The 15,515-nt window shown below is 35.3% G+C and overlaps 1 protein-coding gene across 3 annotated transcripts in view; it reads left to right on the plus strand.

The window, feature by feature from the left end:
• The first annotated feature begins 239 nt into the window (after positions 1-239).
• grb10b (growth factor receptor-bound protein 10b) overlaps positions 240-15,515 on the plus strand; it is a 209,107-nt gene continuing 193,831 nt past the window's right edge. For 2 of the 3 annotated variants that reach the window (XM_056475182.1, XM_056475184.1), the window contains exon 1: positions 240-306. The gene's annotated coding sequence lies outside the window, so the exon portion shown is untranslated. Of the gene's footprint in view, positions 307-2,907; positions 3,039-15,515 lie in introns of those variants that run through there. The other variant, XM_056475183.1, reaches the window with a different exon arrangement.

Consider the following 15,515-nt stretch of genomic DNA (forward strand, 5'->3'; position numbering starts at 1 on the left):
CTGTGTGTGTGTGTGTGTGTGTGTGTGTGTGTACACACAGCCATGTTGTCAGTAATGCTTTAACCGTGTGTGCTCAGATCCGTGTCACGCGCTCAGCTTATTCAACGCGCACATTGGGTCGCGCGGGGGTCTGGCCAGAACGCGCAACGCTAGTGGCTGATGACGGGGTGGTGTTGCCCTGGAGTGGGCGGGGTCTTCGTCGAATGGGCGGAGACTTTAGATACTGACAGCGTCCAGCGCGCACACACAGTCACACACATACACATTTACAGTGAATAAGACACCGTTCATCTCCGCTATAGAGAGGTAAGCGAATCATTTCAATTGTCTTCGAAACGAGCCGTTATCCAAAAGGTAAATCTGTGAGTGTGCACTGAGAGAGAGAGAGAGAGAGAGAGAGAGAGAGAGAGAGAGAGAGAGAGAAACGGGTGTAGGTTGCCCTAAAGAAGAACTTGTGAGTAAATAAGAGCAGTGGGCGAGAGAGAGGGCTGAGAGGTGGGGCTTCGGTGCTAGAATCCTAGAGAGTAAAGGAAACTTCAGTGTTGCTGCAGCACAACCAAATATTGTAAAGCAATAATAATACAGTAATACAAATGATTCCACGTGGTAACAACTAAAGGAAGTGGTCTTCCAATTGAATGAAGAGGCACGAGTGTGATAGTTTTACCCTACTAAAACAAACCTAAAAATCATAATTATGTACATTTGACACGTAAGATATGTAAAAGTGATGAAATTTACTTGGCAATCTTAACGAGAGTGTTGTTATAGAGTGTAATATTCTCCTATATAAATTTGCTAACTGTGTGCTTACAATACTACAAAACCACCAAACTATTATTAAGGTTAAAGATAATGCTTATTTTTATGGTAAACCATTGTATTAAGTAATCTAAAATAAATGTATAGCCTATATTAAAAGTTAAAGTTCTGGAAAAAACAGTACTTTAAAAAATAAATAATAATAATAATAAAATAATAACGTGAAAAAAGCTTAACGTGGCTTAATGTACCTAAACATCAACCAGAGAAACCCAAATTTCTGTCAAATTGTACTTGTAATTAACCCTACTACTGTAGAAAGAACGAGTCCCTAATTCCACAGATAAAGTGAAAAACATCACATTGTTTTCTCCCCTATTGAAGTCTATAAGAAAAAAGCTTAACATGGCTTAATGTACCTAAATGTAACAACAAGCGGAGAAAATCAAATTTCTATCAAATTTTACTTGTGATTAACACAAACTTTGATTTTATGAACAGCCTTTTTAACATTAGGTTTCCCTCGTTTTTTTGTAAAGTTATGTTAAGACTTTCATTATTATAGACTTCAATGTGGTGAAAACGCTTAACGTGATATTGTTCACTTTATCTATGGAAATAGGGCCCGTTCTTTTGACAATAGTTAGTGTTAATCACAAGCAAAGTTTGAAAGAAATCTGGGTATCCCTGGTCGGTGTTAAGGTATGTTAAGCCACATTAAGCTGTTTTCTTATAAGAGACTTAAAACTTAAAAGTTTTCACTCACTAAAATTAGAGCTAATTTTTTTTGACATCAGAAAGTGTTTGTCATGAGCAGGGGCGCGGCTAGGTGGGTGGGGGGTGGGTTTTGGGGAGTTAGTAAGATTCTAAGGGCCCATGCATTTATAGGGGCCCGCGCCAACTACACCCCCCCACCCCGCTCTTCACTTTTAGCTGCGATACCAAAATTCGATAGAAATTAGATTTTCTCCGCTTGTTGTTAAGGTACATTAAGCCACGTTAAACATTTTCAATGGGGGAGAAAACGCTTAATGTGATGTTTTTCACTTTATCTATGGAATTGGGACTCATTCTTTTTACAGTAGTTGGGTACTACAAGTACAATTTGACAGAAATTTGGGTTTCCCTGGTTTTAGGTACATTAAGCCACGTTAATGTTTTCACGTTAAGCGTTTTAGAACGTGCCATAAAAATTGAATTCATACAAATTTTTGTATATCTATCTTTTTATGGTACAGATATTTAACAGGGCCAAACTGAAAGCAGCACCACGCATTTAGAAATATAAATTCCTTTCACTCTGTATGACTTTCGTTTTGTGGAACATAAAAGCGGATATTATTAGACATATTTGTCATCTGTACAATCAAAGACCACCAAAACAGTTTAGTTACAAACATTCTTCCAAACATCTTATTTTGCGTTCCACAGAAGTAAGGATATTACATAAGTTTGGAACAGCATGAGGGTGAGTAAATGATTAATTTGAATCAATGGATAACATTTGGGTGAACTATACTGTATTGTTAAACCTATATTATTATTTCAGAGGGCCAAATTGGGAATAAAAAGTATTCCCACATAATTAGAAATATAAATTTCTTTTACTCTATATGACTTTCCTTTTGTGGAACATTATTAGACATATATTTGTCATCTGTACAATCAAAGACAATGGTCCCCAAAATAGTTTAGTTACAAACATTATTCCGAACATCTTAGTTTGCGTTCCACAGAAAAAAGGACTTTACATAAGTTTGGAACAGCATGAGGGTGAGTAAATGATTAATTTGAATGAATGGATAATATTTGGATTGGACTGTACTGTATTGTTAAATCTATATTGTCTGATTATGTGAACATTTACATCAATAATCAGCCAAAATATTCAATGAAATCAAAACTGTTTACATTTTTATTCATAGCTAACAACTGTATAAAATACTAATACAAATATTACTAGTGTGAAAACCTTGAGTATTAGAAGTCTGAGGAATACCACAAGGTTCTGTTCTATGCACTGTTTCATTGTCTAGAGTGAGACTGAAGACAGGGTTCAGTCTGAGAATGATGGAGCTCATAAGGGTGGGGCTTCTGGAAGAGGAGGAGTGTTTTAGTGTGTACTGAAGAGAGTCAGCTGAGAGATAGATACATTGTGGACGCTTGCATTAGGAAATTAGATATCCAGAAGCAGCAATGGTGCAGCAGCCTTGTAATACTCTGTGTGCATTTAGCTCTCTGTGACTGGGCAGACGCAGGACTTCAAACAGATACCGGTAAGTCTTGGTTCTTGAATGCTTTTAAATGGGTTAACAATGATTTAAACCTCAGTTTGAAGAGCATGACTAAGTTAAAAGCTTCCAGTGGTGATTTATGCCTGGTGTAGTGCTGGAGGAGTGTGGAAGTGTGGTTTGTGTTCAACTTATCTGGTTGTTATTCAGGATTACACGGAGGAAATTTAGGCGAATTTAAAAGCATTATGTTCTGAGTTACCATCCACTGGATATTAACATGTTTTTAACTTTATGTGGTTAATAAGTTAACTATGGAGTAATTGCTTTCTTAAATGTTATATTATCATCATCAAATGCCTGTAATACTGTTATCATTGCTGATGTTTGCTTAGTTAATCATCTCACTATGTCACACTTCTTATAAGTGTTTATAGTATCAGGTGTCAGCTTTTATTGACATTTTTTTTTCCTTTGTGGTAGGGCGGCATTATTACAGTGTCCATAATACACATGTTTAAATATTTACAGTAGCATTACTGCTTTAAAACATTGCAGATTAAAGTAATAGTTCACCTTAAGTTAAAAATGATGTCATCATTTACTCACCCTTTACATTTTACAAACATTTTTTGACTTTCTTTCTTCTGTAAAACGCAAACAAGATATTTTGTGGAATTAGAGTATATGCGGAAGTATGCGGAAGGACTTTTAATTTGTCAGTAGTATGCCATTACAAAATTGGCGCATTTATGGTCTGTTTTCATTAAAAATCAGCAATCTCCACTGGATGAGTGATATCTGATATAAAGTGGGTCTTATATTGTACAAGAAGCACTGCAATTAAATTACATTTCCCCCTGTCATGTCTTTAAAATATGAACATTTTTCTGATGGGCACGTGCGAGTAAACAGCTTTTCATCTCGTTTTACGTTTGAGTAACTAAATTAATGCCAAAGTCTATTTACTAATTGTATTTTAATTACATTACAACATCGATGCTGTAAAAGGAACCGTATAAAATGGAAAAAAGTCACATTTACCACTCACCGGAAGTTTATCAGTATGGGAAGAAACACTAGCTCTGCATATACCCTATTAGCTGGAAACCGATAGCCACTGACTTTCATAATATTTATTTTTCCTACTATGGATGTCAGTGGTTATCGTTTTCAGTTTTCATCAAAATATCTTCTTGTGTGTACAATAAAGAAACTCCTAAAGGTTTGGAAACACTTGAGGGTGAGTACATTTTGAGCTATCCCTTTAAACTAATAGTTCCATATCCATCTTATTGTAGATAAATAACAATAAATGATGATGAAGTTTTCATTCGTTTTTAAATATTAAACACTTTATCTACATAAACATTAATCAACACACATACAAAATACAAAGACTGTTATCTAATATGGGAAACAGGAGCTCAACTGATTAATGAGCAAGTAATCTATGTCCATTGAACGATGTTTATAAATCTCACAATGAATCTGTTCATTATATTAAGCAGGGTGCCCAAACCTTTTCGTAAAAAGGGCCAAAAACCAAATATCATTATAGGTAAATATACCAAACTATATTACGATAAAGTTGCCATGGGTAATTTCCTAATTTATTAAAATAATATAATCGCCTCACAGCTAGAAGGTCGCTGGTTTGAGCCTCGGCTGGGTCAGTAGGCATTTCTGTGTGGAGTTTGCATGTTCTCCCCGTGTTCGCGTGGGTTTACTCCGGGTGCTCCGGTTTCCCCCACAAGTCCAAAGACGTGGTATAGGTGAATTGGGTAAACTAAATTGTCCGTAGTGTATGTGTATGAATGAGTGTGTATGGATGTTTCCCGGTGATGGGTTGCAGCTGGAAGGGCATGCGCTGCGTAAAACATGTGCTGTATAAGTTGGTGGTTCATTCCGCTGTGGCGACCCCAGATTAATAAACGGACTAAGCCAAAAAGAAAATGAATGAATGAATTAAAATAAGATTTAAAAATAAAAAAAAAAATATTAGTAATCGTATTAACTAATGCAGTATAACATTTAAAATAAAAACTTATTGCAATAAAAACATAACAGTGGAGTTAAATGCTGATTACACTGGTCAAGCAGAATCTGCCTTTGCCTTGATTTGCTCACCAAAGTCTCTGCAATGTCCTCCATCCATCAGGTATGTACATTTAATTGTACATTATGCATTTTAATTTAATCAATGTACATTAATTTACAATATTTAATTGAAACATTTAATTTCAATTAGCTTTTAACAATAAAACAAATAAACAAACAAACAAACAAAGGATTACATTAGATTTAAAAAGACAATATCTAAACAGTCTTCCATCATCCCCCCTCCCCTCTCAGATGGGATGGCGGGCCAATTCAAAGGTTGCCATGGCCCAACTTTTGCCCGCGGGCCCTAGTTTGGGCATCTCTGATGTAAAGCAATGTCTTACATTTTCTTTCAATGGAGGGACTCTCAAGTTTCAACAAATGTATCTTCTTTTGTTTCGAAGAAGTATTAACCTTGTACTGTACATCTTATGGTTTTGAAAAATTGTAAATAATCAGCAAATTACATTAGCAAATCACTTAACCCTTTACGGTCATATTTAGGCATGGGATGATAACTGTTTTCAAGGAATACTGCGGCTTGGAAAAGTCAAGGTTTTAAAACAGCCAAAAATGTGTACGATTTTTTATTTACATATTTTTAGGACAACAGTATCTTCTTCAGCGGATAAATATCCAAATATGCCTTTTTAAATTGTAAAGAAATCTGTGTTTTTGAAACTAATTAATTATTTAGCCTGACATGTTTACTGTTCCAAAATATTATTAATCTTTCAAAAAATAAAATATATTGTTTTCAAAGGGGACATTTTTTTTTGTTTTTTACCCAGACATTTAAAAATAATATATTTTAGAGTAGTCATCACAATACAGTGATCCCGTGAAACCGTGATATTTTTTTATCCAAGGTTATCATACCGTCAGAATCTTATACCGGCCTATGCCTAGTCATATTGTTCATGAATATATTACGCTAATGTCAGAATTATATCATGGATAAGGTAATGTTAATCATGATTATTTGTTGCTGGAAGGTATTTAGAAGCTTTAGAAAGTTTATTCCTGTAAGGTGTAGGTTCTGAAAACAATAGATTGATGAATAAAAGTGATTTAAGTGTAGCTCCAGTTCCACGGAGGTCATCTTGTTTAATCTGGTAACAGAAAATATTGGATGTACCTGCTTTGGCATGTTGTTTTTTCGATTTAGGCTTTGTATCTTAAAGCCAGTACTGTAAATATCTGATTAATCACATAGTGTTTGAACAGTACACTGTAAAACCCAGCTTTATCAAATGAAATGAGTGTAGTTAACTCAAAATTTACTGAAAGTTAATTCTACTCATTTTCAAAAGAGTTTTGAACTCAGTGTTGAAGGTAAAGAGTTAATTAAATACCACATTACTTAAACTTAAATTGAGTAGGTTCACAGTATTCATAAATATTAGTTTTTTGTAACTCAAATGGTTTGTAGCAGTTGGTTTCCTCAAACGATTTGGTTGCCTTAACTTTTTGTTTTTTACAGTTCTCAGTTGGTTTGATTTTTTTTCATTTATTGGGTTTTACTGTGCTCAAATTGCTTCGTACTCAAATGGATTAAGTTCACAGTACTTATTAGGATCAGTTATTAAATTTAAATGGTTTGTTGCAATGGGTTTCCTTAAATGTTTTGAGTTACCTTAACTTATTGGGATTTACAGTGTAGGGTTCTGAATAGTAATTGTACCATTCCAGAGTGTGCGTTTTGTCCCTCTTTTAGTACAAACCAGATCTAGTGAACAAAAAGTTCTTGACCTAAGATCTGCTGCAGAGCAAATTGATTATGAACTTCAGTGCCGTCACTCTCAATGGCCAGTGGACTTAATGGACACATTCCATTCTATCATGCGTCATTTTGCTATCATTCATAGTTTCCTATACAGTGTTAATACCCCCAGACTGAGGCAGGGTCGTGACAATATAGACCCGAGACTGGACACCACAGTTCAGCAAGTGGAAATCCCTGCTGTTCATCCATTCAGCTTTTATGTACATTGAGTTAGTGACTCATAAGGCAAGATTCTGCGAACTGTGGTCAGAGCGATCTGTCCTAGAGCTTAATGAGCCCACGTTTTGCTGGTTCAGGATGTCCGAGTGAAGTTTTATGCAACTCATAATTGCTGTGCTGCTTATGTCTTTCTTTTTCTGGGTTGTGCTCTGTATTTTATTCCAGTACTGGATGAGCTCCTCTCCTGCAAGTCTGTTTTTTCCAGCCGCACATGTTTCATTCTTAACCAGGCTAATTTTCTTATATCTTTAGTGTCAACGTTTTATAATCTCACAGTTGTCATGGTGAGTTTGACCCAGAATTAGTACTGCTGTGATCATGATTCTGATACATGGAGGTTCACTGTGTCTTATTTTGTGGTTTTGTTGTTTTGGAATTACTGTAATTACAAGATAGCAACTCAGCAATTCTTCTTAAGAGGAACGTCTTCAAATTTGTTTCTATGGCAACTGACATAATACCTAAATGGATGCACATGTGACTTGGCTGTGATTGACAATAATTAATTTAATTACTATATTAGTTCACTTCTATAAAGTGAGTGCTGTTAAGAAAAGCAATCATTAACTATATATATATACAGAAATATGAGGAAGGAACTAATTGTGTAGGCCGCTGCTGCTTTTTGTAATTGTTTATATGACATTTGAGAGAAATCCTTGGTCATTCACGATTCCAACTTTTAATTATAAGTGATGCAAAAGTTCTAAATGGTTCCTGGGGTATGTTTACACAACAATGATGTAATAAAAATAGAAACATTTATCCAGTTCATTTTTGAAATTGCAAACACAATTGATCATAACTGCAATTGTCATAGACATCTTGTCAGGGAGACACTGTGTTGTGTTAAAGGGCACCTATGATGAAAATCATCTTTTGGAAGCTGTTTGGACAGAACTGTGTGTAGGTATAGTGTGTGCACAGTCATATAAATGACTGATATAAACACAATAATTCTCTTTTTTAAATTTCCTGACGTTAAAATAAGATCCAAATCCCTCCCATTTTTAAGCCCACTGCAATGCAACTTAGGAGTGCAGTTTCAATGGCCACCAAATTAATTGACAACCATGTATTAACATGTCTCCGCTGTAACACATACAGTATAATCATATCAACAAGACAGGACGTGCGCAAAGCAGCAGGGATTAAAAGATCTGTTCAGCGCTTTGTAATCATCAATCATCATCAAATGTGATCAAGAATAAATTTTACAAGTTTAAAACGTTTTTAAAACAGTGCATGTTCGAAATAAATTCAAGACGTAAAATTGCTGTAATTCATTACCACATAAACACATCTGCTGTGTATGTGTCCTCTGTGTGTGTGTGTATGTGTGTTTGTGTGAACTTTGTAACGGCATTGTGTTTGTGTGTGACTTATCGTTGCAGAAAGGCTTGAATTAATTCCGCAACACATACATCAAATAATCATTGGGAAAGTTCTTACTGTAGTATTTCTCACAAACGTTACTTGAGATCTGCTTCCTTCATGTCTGTCACTGTGCTGCTTATCTGACGTAGCTGGAGATTGAGGTACATTCTGATGCTGTGTTCACACCAGACGCCACTGTTCACAGATCTATTTACGTGTGAATAGCGCAATTTATTCCCACATAAGTAGATCTGTGAACATTTTGCAATTACTCGCTTCATTCTCACGTCAAATTCCCTTCCCAATAGATGCGGATTCGCGTCATGGGCAGGGCTTCTGTCTGCCCTGTGACTCTAGACTTTAAATGGCTAACATGGATTTTATTGAGAAAATAGCTGTGTTTTGTGCTTTATGAAGGCTAAAAAACATTGTAGATTTGTTTGTGTCTGAGTTCACTAGATTCAGAGGTGCACTTAGCGTCGTGAGTTCATCAACTCCTCCAGAAACTATTCCTTGATGATAGAGGCTTTCAGCGATGCTTCCAACTGAGCCGAGCCTAGTTTGATGAGCTGTTGTCTGGTGTCTGCAAGAGGATTTCCCTTCGGGGCACCAACAACAGGGGTTACGTCATAATCACACCCCTATAAGAAAAAGCTCCTGATTGGTTAACGTAGCTTAAATGTCCGCTAAAGTTCAAATTTTCCAACTCGAGCGATTTGCGCAAATAAAGTGAATCACTCGAGTTCTTGTGAAATGTGCTGCAGGATGTCTATTCTTGTCTTTACATTGACTTAACATGTAAATCCCTCACGCTTGACACTTCATCCGCATATGGTTTGAGCGCAGTATGACAGGCATGTGGAAACGTTAGGCTGGGAGAACTAGCTCATTTGCATTAAAGGCACAGGCAACAAAAACAGCTACAATGTGTTCAGAGCAGAAATTCCAATATTCTGAAAGGTATAACAAAATAATCTGATGCATGTTTTGAGCTGAAACTTTACAGACACATAATGTACACAAAAGACTTATCTTAAATTTTGAAAAAGGGGTAAAATAGGTGCCCTTTAAGTATTAAATCTCCTTTGAAGGCAAGAGGGCGCTCTTGTTTGGAAACCCTTGTTCCCTGTAGTTTTTCAATGACTCATCTTGAATAATTTTCACACTGTTGTGGAATCATTTTACGTTCATCACTGATCACAAAGCCAGCTTTACTGACAAATGCAGTAAATTTATTACTATTTACTACACACCATAGTTCATTAAGTGTTTGGATATTTTAATGAAAGAATTGTATATATTATAGTATATAATAGAAATATCTTCTGATTTAAAATGACCCACACACACAAAACTTCGGCATATGACTGCTTACAGCGTACACTCAAAAAAATGACTTTATCTGCTTGTTCAAACTACTTATTAAAAATGAGTTGAAACAACACAATTTGTACATTTTTTGGGGGGACAACATAATTGTTTTATGTTCAGTTTACTTCAATTTGTAAAAAAAAAAAAAAGATTAAGCTAACTTAATCAATTTATGTTGGGATAACATGAAGGAATTGTGTGGTACCCAGTATTTCTTACAGTGTAGGAAGAGCATTCCCTGTCTAGCCAGCAGCTGATTTTTATATATGAACTGAATTAACCTGTAAATTCAACCGGAAAACCTCAGCTAATTGTGAAAACTGGTATGGACATGTCCAATGGCAGAATTAAAGTGCAAACAAATTTAGCCCACCCATACAGCAAACATGTGCACAACCATAAGAGCTTCAATCCCATTCATCATTCAGATTGCATAAGAGCCTATTCCTCATTGCCCAATGAATCTCTCATCCAATTAGCGATTGTCCATGTTTCCAAAAGCTTTTCTTCCTGGTTGCCCATTCAGCCATCCCGATGACATGAAGCTTTCTTATTGCGTCCTCTTGCGCAGTGGCTCCAAAATAATGAAATTGCCCATAAATAAAGAAACCAGGAGGAGCAACTGAGGTGTGACTGTTGTGCTGTCGACCAGTGCCTCATTTGGGAGATCCACATAAAAATCTTGGGGCGTACCAAAACATGCTCATCTTCCTATAACATTTTATGATTCAACAACACTGATACTGTATGTTCTGTGTTCTTATTGTAAGTGGTGTTAGATTCATTTAAAGTAATAAAAAGTTTGTTAAGGTTTCCCAGTACTGAGTTGCTGTTTGAAGGGCATCCGCTGTGTAAAACATATGCCGGAATAGTTGGTTGGTTCTGCTGTGACAACCTCTCATAAATAAGGGACTAAGCTGAAGGAAAAGGATCAAATGTTTGTCAGGATGATTGAATATGTTTAATTTTGTATTCATTCCCAAGGAGTTGTTGGAATTTGCAGGTAATGTCACTCCCACTTGACCTTTATCGGGTCACTTAGCTCCGGGTCCAAGAATCTTGACCTGTCTTCTGTTAATTAAACAAAATAGTACTTGTTTCCTCTCTTAGTATTCTCAGAAAATCAGTCTTGCCTACCTGTTCTCTCAGTGGCCATATCAGCACAGTTGAATAACATTGTCCGTCTTGCCTAAGTGTACCAAATATGTATAATTATTCATTTTTTTCCTTCATAAAAATAATCGGTCACACTTTATTTTGATGGTCCATTTGTTGAATTTAAGTTACATTGCATCTACCTGTACATGCCAACTAATTCTCATTAGGATAAGTAGACTGTTAGGTTGGGGTTAGGGTTAGTGTAAGTTAAAAGTGTACTTGCATAGTTTCTTATAGTCAGTTAAATGTCTGTTAAATGTCTGTATCAACATTAAGCAGACAGTCTACTAATACTCAAATGGACCATCAAAATAAAGTGTGACCAAATAATCTAAAAAATTAGTTTGTACCTAAGATTTCAGACACCGCCTGTGCTGATCTGTTAATGTAATGGTGTACAACTAACACGCTCTGCGCTGGACTTCAGACTGGCTTTCAGCTGGTCTTTCAGCTTTCAGCTGGTCTAATATCGTATCCAAATACTTTATAAATAATTTTTCATAACTCTTTTGTTGGTTATTGTTTATTGTTGTTTATTGTTATTGTAGTAAATATCTAAATCTTTTTTTTCAGATAGGCCTTTGTAAAATGAAAGTAAATGTAAATGGCTTGAAATCGTTTAATTTATTTGTAACAGCCGTTCTCGGCATCAACAGAGCTGTGAAGTTAGCGCTCTTTCGCCCAGTCTCTCACACACACATGCATCAAAACACACCATTTAAACTTGACAAAAACTCTTGACAACTAAAAATTACTGGCTACTGTGCTTTTAATGTGGTGTAAAGATTATTATAGGTTATTGAAACACTGATGACACAGCAAAGAAATATCACTTATAAATTAAAACTACTTCAATATTTTATGATACACCCTTTCATTTAAAAGGGAAACATAAGGGCGATCATAAGCAAAAAAATCCTAGCCTATAAGGTGTGTTATGAAATCTTAAACTAATTAGCTATATGCTTTCTTTCTTTTCTTTTTCTTATTTATTGATTTTTTTGGCGCACGCACTCCTGTGCTATCGGAAAACTAATGTAATGGTGACACGCCATCTTTATGTATACTCGAGCAAAGTTTGCCTCTCCTTTTACTCCACCCCGAAGCTCCAGCTGGCCCTCTTTGGCCCAAGGTATTCGGTGGGCTGAAAAGGCTGGCCGTTGGCCCTGAGGAAGCCCCACTTTGGCCCAGTCACGCCCTGGAAGTGACAGTGGAAATGCGACTGGCCCTGGCTCGCACGCTTTAGGCGCGATAGTGGAAATGCGGCTATTGAATCTATGCCACAAAGGATTTAGGCAGTTCTGAAGACAAAGGGTACTAGTAAGGTGTAATAAAGTAAATTGCATGGTTCCCACTACATTCATTGTTTCATGGTGGGGCGGCACACCAAAATTCACCCCGCCACTGCTACATTATTCTCATTCAAAACATTAAGCTGTTGTTTTTTTTTAATAGCGGGATATAATGTCACCAAAATGTGTTAAATGTAAGTGAATTATAACAGTGAGACATTTTCTGTAATCGTAGTAGTGTTGTGCGTCATTTGTTTACCCTTTAAGGTAACATGGTGACTGACTGACTGAATGACAGGTCGTGATGCGTGACACTAGCAAACACTGCGAAGCTTTGAGTTAAGATAAACACGGTATCCATTTCACTTTACTTCAGGACGCATTAATGCTGCTCGGTAGGTCTGTTGGAGACATTCATAAATATTCCTAGCAAATCTAATAAATGTTGGAGACATACTTGTTACATAACACACTTCAGCAGCGTTTATTTGAGAGCGCACAAGATAATCTGCACTTGAGCAGCGTATATTTGAGGGCGCGCAAGAAGTTTTGTGCACAAACAGAGGAAATCGACTTCAAATACTGCGCTCACAACATTTGTTATTGAAATAACGCCACAGGTAGATCTGTATAAAAGGCTGCTGCAGTCTGCTGCCACAGCTGGAAAAAATCCTAGAGGAAACACTGAATTATATATACAGTATAATACACTTTACGATCAAAAACACTATGGCATTTACTAAAAATTAATATAATATTTTTGCATGTATCTTGAATACATCTATTTTGTATTCAACAAAATAGCAGTCTCACACAATAAATGATGATTTCGTAATGATTTTACGTATTACAATACATATAATACTTGTATGTATTTATTAGTCTGCAACTGTGTGCTGTTGTGTGAACATTGCAGTGTAACACTAAGAGTCACTGCTGTTAAACGGGCTTGTCAATCGCAATTGAAGGTGAAACGAAGCCAGATATCATCACTCCGTTGCTATAGCAAAGGGTGTTTGTTTTGGGAGATAAAGTTGGCAAAAGGCCCGATTTTTGTTCTCTTCGTTTTTTGTCTTTAATAGCCTACGTGTATGCACAAGTATCTCGACAGCTTGGTCTTGTCTTATAAAATATTTGATTAAGACTGAGTATAGGGATCTTGTCAAAAAGACTCTTTCAGAAAATGTAAAATTGTACTTCAAGAGATTTTGACATGTGGTATCTTCTTTGTCTCTTAAAAAAAAAAACGTTCTTCTGCCGTATCATAAAATCATGAATATGAAATATGAGATACTAGATGAGATACACATATACATATATAACATTGCAATATTTTCATTTAATGCAACATATTTTGTGATATAAATGCATATAAATGCAAATATAAATGCGATATAAATACAAATATAAATGCGATAAAAATACAAATATAAATGCGATATAAATACAAATATAAATGTGATATAAATGCAAATATAAATTCGATATAAATACAAATATAAATGCGATATAAATGCAAATATAAATGCAATATAAATGCAATTTCACCAGATGACTTGAATAGCTTGTAAAGAATTAATAATTTTTGGATGATTCTGTAGGGAAGCTTATCTGCATAAATTATAATTTAAAAAAATGACAAGCATGGTTAAATACACCAGACAAAAGATGCAAAAAAACAATAATTTATAATTTTCTAGGGATTCAAACATTATTTACAAGCAGAAATTAAACCCAGTCCATATTAGTTACCAGCCTGGTTCGCAACTCTGCTATTCAGACACCTCACAGAGACAAATATTGACAGATATAAAATAATAATAAAAATAAATAATAATAATTGTAATAATATCATTTATTTGAGTAAATAATTATATAATGTTCAATTAATCTTTACGCTAGAAATGTTTCATTTATTGTGCCCAAATGGCTAGTTTGCTTCAATTTCTTACAGTCAGGCCTTACAAACACACGAAAATTATAAACTTTCACGTTAAGGTTAGAATTTAAAATTACTCCACTACTGTATGGTGTAACTGTAATGTCTAGTCAACTATAATCCCAACTACTATACATTGCAGATCCCTGCGATGTGACTATCGCAGACTCGCATATTGCGATATCAATGCTGAAACCATATACTGTGCAGCCCTAATATATATATTTATTTACTGTGACTGAAAAGTTATTTATTTATTTGAAATAATTTTTGAAATCCCTATAAATATCAATACATAGAGAATAGAAATTTTACTTAATTCTTTAAATTTGAGCCAAACAGGATATTTTAGCATTATTAAAAAGTAAAATTTAAGAAATAATAAACGTTATATTTATCAAAACACAAAACTTTTCATATTTCATAAATACCATATATCCACATAAATTTCTGACTCTTTTTGAACTTAGGGCTAGGCTATTTGGCCTAAAATCAAAATCTCGATTAATTGAACATTTTAATTCGATTACGATTAATGAACGATTATTTTATTTATTTATTTGATTTATTTGCCCTCATAGTTCACGGACAGTTTTGTACAGTAAATATGCTCACATATTACAAGTGGGAGATTTTTGAATGAACGGGTCTATAATGTGCAGTTGGACGCTGACAACAGGCGTGCGGATCCAAATGCAGGTTTTATTTTACAGAGATGGTCAAGCAAGCAACAGTCAACACAGGAACAAACAGATGTATATGGGCAATCCAGAGTTGTGGTCAAGAAACAGGCAGATGGTCAAAAGGCAAGCAGCATACAACATAAAACAAACAAATCAAAGCAAGGTTCAAATACGGAAGACAAGGCAAGGAAAATGTGTCGTAATGTTTACAATGACAGTATAACAAGGCTCAGCCCAGATGTGTGGGTGAGTGCTCTCTTTATAGTCCATGTAATTAGTTCTGAACAGCTTCAGCTGTGTCTTTGTGTGTCATCACCGGAACTCAGAACAGGTGTGTGTGAGCGGTGCATGACTGGAAATTGTAGTCCATAATGGCGGATTTGTAGTCTGTTAGCAAACTGTGTGTTTACCAGCGATCTGCAGCCACGTGATTGCTGGTGATCATAACAGGGGAATTACTTGATTTTTTGAAAATAATAGCTTGCAATTTTGGAAACAATTAAATTATTTTCAATGTTTTTCATATTAAAAGTAGTAAATGAGCAGTATCTCTTTTAAATAAAATAACCCTTGTATATTCTGTAAATAATATAT

The sequence above is a fragment of the Danio aesculapii genome, chromosome 16 (genome assembly GCF_903798145.1).
Source record: "Danio aesculapii chromosome 16, fDanAes4.1, whole genome shotgun sequence".
Classification (NCBI taxonomy): domain Eukaryota; kingdom Metazoa; phylum Chordata; class Actinopteri; order Cypriniformes; family Danionidae; genus Danio; species Danio aesculapii.